This window comes from Jaculus jaculus, chromosome 18 (assembly GCF_020740685.1).
Source record: "Jaculus jaculus isolate mJacJac1 chromosome 18, mJacJac1.mat.Y.cur, whole genome shotgun sequence".
NCBI lineage: Eukaryota > Metazoa > Chordata > Mammalia > Rodentia > Dipodidae > Jaculus > Jaculus jaculus.
The window spans coordinates 4,775,417-4,782,478 of record NC_059119.1 but is presented as its reverse complement, the minus strand read 5'-3'; the positions used below and the strand labels follow the sequence as shown (position 1 = coordinate 4,782,478).

Below are 7,062 nucleotides of genomic sequence, written 5' to 3'. Positions count from 1 at the left end.
AAGTCAGTAGTCATCCTCACACCATGCATGTGGCTTAACGTGCTGGCTTTCAGAGTGCTTAATGGGAGCTTCTTTCAAAGCTATAAAAATGTTGGGTTTTTGTTTTTATTTATTTATTTGACAGAGAAAGAGGGAAAGAAAGAGATAGAATGGGTGTGACGGGGCCTCCAGCCACTGCAAATGAACTCCAGGCGTGTGCACCCCTTGTGCATCTTGGCTAACGTGGGTCCTGGGGAATCAAACCTGGGTCCTTTGGCTTTGCAGGCAAACGCCTTAACCACTAAGCCATTTCTTCAGCCCCAAAATGTTGGTTTTTATGTGTGAGAGAGAACAGTGGGGAGAATGTGTCCGTGTTTTCAATATTACTTCAAACCACAGGGTCTCTGAGTACATTCCATAAGATGCACAAATGAACTAATGAAGGAAGATGAATGGTTAGAAAATCGTAGTATTTTGATTGGTAGTAATTCCTGACTAGTATAGGAGGGTAACCAAACCCTCCAAAGAGGCTCTAAGCTCCTTTTGTTGGCCAACTTCAATCTCCTTGGCCAAATGACATTGTGAATTAATATACTCTGTTATCTTTCTACCCTTGAAATTATAGAAGGTTCAAAAGCCACAATGGAGAATGATATATACATGTCCATATATTGATCAACTATTCTGTGATTAATACATAGGATTTATTTATTAATTCAGTCATTCTTCTTTTTCAGGAGATAATATGTTCTAATAAATTATTTTTATCTCTGGATGTATGAGGTAGTGGCTTCCAAATGTTTTTTCCAAATTGATATGTTCTCAATTTAACATGCTCAGTATATGTCTCCAAAATATATTTATTACTTCATTAACTATATCACATACACCATTGTACATTATAAAACTCAAATGAATGAAAGTTTTTAGAAATCATTTGATAGAATCTCTATCCATGTTTATCAATTCCTTGCTTTTTTCTAATATTTCACACTCCCTTTTGCACATCTCACAGTGTAATATTTACTTAAAGCAAAGCTCATGTGGGTAAAAGCAATGTAAAGCCGTATTTCAGACATCTAACTTCAGTGGGAAGGAGGAGCTGACTTCCCAGGAGACCAAATTAGATACATCCCCCGGCATGGTCGACTCCCAGGATGGCTCAGAACACAGGAGGAAACGCACCCACTCCACTAATTTTCTACTGGAGCTTAGGCTGATATTATTAGTGTTCCAAAAGCAAGGAAGACACCGTCCCACCTTGTGACTTCCACTTGGATTTAAATGGGACAATATAGTCTTTGATTCCTGAAAGGAACATCGAGAAGTATCAATAAGACGCAGCACGATGGAAGTGGCAGACTCCAGGGACATGTCAGCCACCCGGCCCCTCAGCCCGTGCTCCTCCAACATTTCCTCGGGTCATCAGCAACAGGGAAACAAGAGACCCAAAACAAGTGAGGCCACCAGGATCAACATGTAAGTTGCATCTTTACAAAAACCTTTTTTTAAAATAAGAAATATGTGTTCTTCACAGCTTTGGAGGGTCAAGACTGTAAATCCTTGCAGTAGGTAGCTGAGGCTTGTTATCCAAGGTGCCTGACCTTGGCTCGAACCTCGGGGGCCGTGGTTGTGTGGGAGGGCACATAGCACCCCAGCATGCCCAGTAGTGAGTTAAAACTTCAGCAAAAGTCAGCACAAGATGCATATCCATTCATCTTGAACACGCCGTCCACCTCAAGTCGAGATAAGATTCATCTTAAAAGCTTCAATTACTCGGGCAGTGCTTGCAAAGGTTCTTTGTCAGTTAAAGGTCACATCATTGTGGCCCTTGGTGGCATCTGTGATCTTGAAATGATGGACGACACCATAATATATGGAGGTTGTGAATACTGTATATTGTATCTGAGCCCCTTGTTGATTTTCCATCTTTAAAATTTGTCTTGAACTTCCTAGAGTGCCAGGAAAAAAAAAATAGCATAGACTGGGTCACTTACATAAAAGAAATTTAGCCAGGTGTGGTGGCACCCGCCTTTAATCCCAGTACTCAGAAGGCAGAGGTAGGAGGGTCGCCGTGAGTTCACAGCCACCCTGAGAGTCTATCATAGTAAATTCCAGGTCAGCCTGGGATAGAGTGAAACCCTACCTCAAAAAAACAAAAAAAAATTAAAATTAAAATTAAAGAAATTTATTTCTCACAGGCGTGTAAAGCCTAAGGTCAATCAAGGTACATGCCAAATGGTATCCTGATGAAGGCTTACCCCCTGGTGTGCAGATGACCACCTTCTCACTGGTCATCTTACGTCCCTTTCTCTGTACGTGCCATGGAGAGAACACCATCGTGTCTCTTATCACAGGTACATTCATCCATAAAGATCCTATCTCCAAATATAGCCACCTGGGGTTATGGCTTTGATATAGGGATATTGGGGTACAAACATTGAGTACACAACATATTTTGTATGCTTTCAACAAATCTCTGAGTGTCTTCTCTGAAACTTGAACCATAACCAAATTATTTTACTAATTCTAGGGGAAACATCAGGGTGTGTGTTTCAGAGAGACAGGGAGAGGAAGCGAGAGATATATGTGTGGCATAGGCCTGTAACCCCAGCTACCCGGAACTAAGATAAGAGGATCTCAAGTTCAAGGCCTGTCTCAGATAGAGGACTTCAAGCCAGAGGGCACACATCACGAAAGTATTCTTTCCAAGCTGGGCGTGGTGGCGCACGCCTTTAATCCCAGCACTTGAGAGGCAGAGGTAGGAGAATCACTGTGAGTTCAAGGCCACCCTGAGACTCCATAGTTAATTCCAGGTCAGCCTGAACCAGAATGAGACCCTACTTCGAAAAATCAAAAAAGAAAAAAGAAAGGATTCTTTCCAAGTCCAGCATGGTGAACCAAAGAGTTTATCAGGTTACTTGCAGGACCATGGGTGAGGGGTAACTTAGAAGAGTGTGAGCAGCTATACCACCAGGAAGTCCCTGGGTCACTTACTGGCTGCTCTAGCCCTAAAGTGTCCCATGGCAGAGTGGCTTAGTCATGAAAAGCTGCCCCACAGAGGAGCTCCCTGGACAAATTATTAGTATGATGCTACCAGAGAGTGTCACTGGGAACAACTGTTTGACCACACACCTAATGGAGGGGAGGGGAGGGATGGGAGGGAGAAGAGGAGAGGGGAAGGGAGGGGAGGGGAGGGGAGGGGCTGGTGATCCTCGGAAGCCTCCTCTGCCCTCCATGAGGGAAAGTTAACTGGGCAGTCTTCAGAGGGTTTTGTGGAATGGTCAGAGCTGCACTAATTCAAGATGGCAGTGGCCATGTCCAGCTGGAGGAAATACCCACATAATGCTGGTCTATTTCAAAATCTGGAAAAAAAATAAAAATAGAGCTAGTGTTTCCTAGCATATACTACTGCTAGACCCTGCATTCAATCCCAGCACAGAGACTGGGGGAGGGGCTGAAGTGAATCGGGGATACGCAGAGACAGGGGTTCTTTCCCAATGGGTTAGACACTGGCTGTCTGACAGAGCTGGGAATGGATTACCGACGTGTGAAATAATGCACTCCACAGCTGAGAGGAAGAGTCAGGGCCCAGCGTTCAAGACTCAGGGGGAGCACGAAGGTTGAAGAGCCCGGGCAGGGTGCGGAGAGAGTGAGGCCGCAGAGGTGAGGTGGCGGCCAGGCCAGGCCACAGACGCCGGGGTCGACTGGATATTGTATTTGGAGAAGAAGGGAAAGCCAGCATCTGCAAATGTCTGTCATGAGTTGATATGTATTTATGCATAAACATGTATAGTTTCCGACCGAAAGCAAGAAGGCTCGTGGCTGGCTTCCATGCGAACCCACGTGAGGAAGACCAGTGGAGAAGAGAGAGGTCATGGTGGAGCTTGGGATGGGAGCGCTTCCAAATATGGAGTCACCATGACTGGTGACTGCTTCAGCTACAGGCTGTGAAGGTTGCAACAAAAGCATACAAAGATCTGTAAGCTGGCGTGGTGGCACACGCCTTTAGCCCCAGCACTCGGGAGGCAGAGGAAGGAGGATCGCCTTGAGTTCAAGGTCACCCTGAGACTACATCGTGAATTCCAGGTCAGCCTGGGCTACAGTGAGACCCCACCTCGAAAAATAAAAATAAATAAATGAAGATTCATAGATTCAAAATAATGCTAGGCTCAAATGCAGAGGTATCACAAAGTCTCCTCAAACTTCTGCATAGCATATTCCTTATCTTTGCACACGTCTCACACGTTAGCAGCCGCCGCAATCCAATGTGGGATCCCAGAAGGCAGGACTCGGGGCTCACGGTCCCCTTGGAGCGCCGAGCTCGAGCTCTTGCTCTCCAGCACTACCAGCCTGTAGTGCGACCTCTTCTTTCTCGGGGCTTTACCCTGACCTAGCGTCATAAGCGAACATTTCATCCCATCCACTTAATGACTTTTTTGGAGACAGAATCTTGGTGGGAAGTCCAGACTGGCCTCTGACTACAGGTAATCCTCCTGCCTCAGCTTCCCAAATGCTGGGATTACATGTGTGTAGCATCACACCTGCCAATGATTGTTATTAAATTATTACTGCTGCTATTGCTGTTATTATTACTGTTCCACTGAGCCCTCATGATTTAAACAAAAATGGTATGATAGAAGAGCAAGGTCTACACATAATTTTCAAATCTTTTTTTCAATGATTGCAGATGGCCTGGCTCGTAAACTTTTATACCAGCTGTTAAAAGCTGCTCAAATTGATTTGAGTGCATATTCTTTTCACCCCTCCTTCACATGGGGGAAGACATGCAAAAGTGCAGAACAAAGACCCAAGGTTCTAGAAATGAGGCACAGGGGGCAGGCCTAGATAATCCTGTCGCTGGTGATGACCACTCACAGCGAGTGGCACAGAGCCAGTGGATATAGAGGCTTTCTTCTATCAAGCTTGCATTTAAAAAGTAAAATCAGTCTCCTTAGAGTGGCTGGCGTCTTCTGGATGAGGCTCTGCGAGACGCACACGCAGACGGACGGCTGCAGTTAGCATGGACAGCCCTCGGGTCCCCCGCACAAGAGGACTGGGCGGCACAGCTTCGTGCTGTGAGCAGCGCCTGCGGGCCTGCGATGGAATTCTCCAAGAGAAAGCCGGTTCTTAACCCCGCCTGAGCCTTTCCCCAGACTGGGTCTCCCCCGTGGAAGGAAGGAGCCACCCCAGCCTGGCGTCCCTGGGGGACCCTCCCCCCAGGTGGGTGGTGGGGACACCGACCTGGGAGTGACGACGCTGGGCTCTGCACCCAGCAGGACGGGATGGTGACAGGTGCTGGCGCCAGTTGAGGCTGAGGACCCAGGTTGGGGGTCTGGGAGGAGGCCTGGTGTGTGGGAGGAGTGACAGCTGGGGACCGGGGTGGCAGGCGGGCCCCGCCCCTTGGCTCTTGGGTGAGGGTGGGGAGGCGGGCCGCGGCAGGCTGCCTGGCATCTCCCGGACCTCAGGAAGCCGGTGCCCTAGTCTGGGCCCGGGAAGGACCGTGATGGGCCAGCGGAGTCCCGGGGTCCCCAGGCGGCGCGGGCGTCGGGGCGGGGCGGCGGGCGTGGTCTCAGGTCTCCATCCTCCGGTGGAGGTGACCTGCTTTCCGTGGCGGACCCCTTGACGGACACCCAGCTGGACGCACAGGGCGCTGGGGGCTTGCTTCCAGAACACCTGGGGGTCGCTGAGCCCTCCCAGGAGACTGTCCCCGGCACGCTCACAGCCGCCCGCGCCCCCGCGCAGCACACGCCCGCGCCGGGTGGGCGGGGACAGGCGGACAGGGATTAAGGGATAAAGGCGCAGGGCTGGGAGGGGGATTAGAGTCGGGGCGAGCGTCCCCACGGGCTTCCTGACCATGGACGCGGCGTCCGCGGCTCTGCGCCACCGGCCTCAGGTGACAGGGGATGGATTTCTCTCGGTTTCTTAGCGCCGCCGAAAGGATTGGGGTCAAGAATTAGGCGTTGATTCCGTTGGTCCCACTCTGCACCCCCTTCTGGTGTGAGAAGGAAGGGTGGGTGTCACGACGCCTAGAAAGTGTGAAGCGGGGCTGGGATGCGGCTCCGTTGGCACGGCGCTGGCATTGCCTGGCATGCGTAAGCTCTGGGTTCCACCCCTGGCACCGCAGAAAGCCAGGCCGGTTAAGATGCACGCAGGTAATCCCATCACTTGCAAGGTGGAGGCAGGAGGGTCAGAAATTCAAGGTCATCCTCAGCGACAGACTGAGTTTGAGGCCAGCCTTAGATATATGGGACCATTTCAAGAAAGAAAGAGGAAGGAGGGAGGTAGAGAGGAAGGGATGGAAAAATAAATAGAAATGAAAAAGGAAACACTAAAGTGCTATTTAAGGGAGCTTACTTTAAAAAAAAAAAAATCTTGTGGATTTTCAAAACCAGAAAATATGAGCTCTCCGTTTAAATTGAGTTTAATGTTTCAGTATTCGTGCATGTTAAGAGAATTAGTTATAGCTGGCATCATAAAAGATTGAATGAGTCCAGCAGGCGTGTCATGGTTAGAATCCAAACCAAGTATGCTGCAGAGTTGAGGGCAGTTAGCTGTTTCCTTACACGCCTTCTCACAGGGTGTCTTGAGGAGGCGTTTGTATTGGAAAGCTGGTCACGTGGCCCTCTGGTCTCCCCTGGTGTTGTCACCAGATGTGGAAGAGAACCAGTATATTCCTTTGTTTTATAACCACCACTTGTGTGAGTGGCCTCGTGTTTTCCCAGGCCTCCACCCCAGTCTAGTGAGGAGCAGAAAGGTAGACACATTTGGGAGCGCAGGAAAATGGCATAGTTGTCCCCTCTAGAATGTTCACACACAGGCTGTTTAAAACCCACAGCATTGTTTACCCTCTGTCAGACTCACTGGGAAGTATAGGGATTAGCAAATGATAGATTTTTAGCATGCTTTCTGAATCTGAAATTCCATAAATATGCTAAATAATCCACCCAATGTTAAATTTATGTTCCCATTCCTGCCATGCATATGAGATGACCCTGTCAATTAAACAATGGGTTTGGAGGGAAATGATGAGTTCAGTTCGTATCCTATGAACCTTGGAGATAAAATTTCTCCCACAAGGCA

At 48.6% G+C, this 7,062-nt stretch overlaps 1 protein-coding gene across 3 annotated transcripts in view; it reads left to right on the top strand.

The window, feature by feature from the left end:
- Positions 1-5,757: 5,757 nt before the first annotated feature.
- Positions 5,758-7,062, top strand: part of Rhobtb1 (Rho related BTB domain containing 1) — a 125,583-nt gene continuing 124,278 nt past the window's right edge. For all 3 annotated transcript variants that reach the window (XM_045137684.1, XM_004657862.3, XM_045137692.1), the window contains exon 1: positions 5,758-5,875. The gene's annotated coding sequence lies outside the window, so the exon portion shown is untranslated. The remainder of the gene's footprint in view (positions 5,876-7,062) is intronic.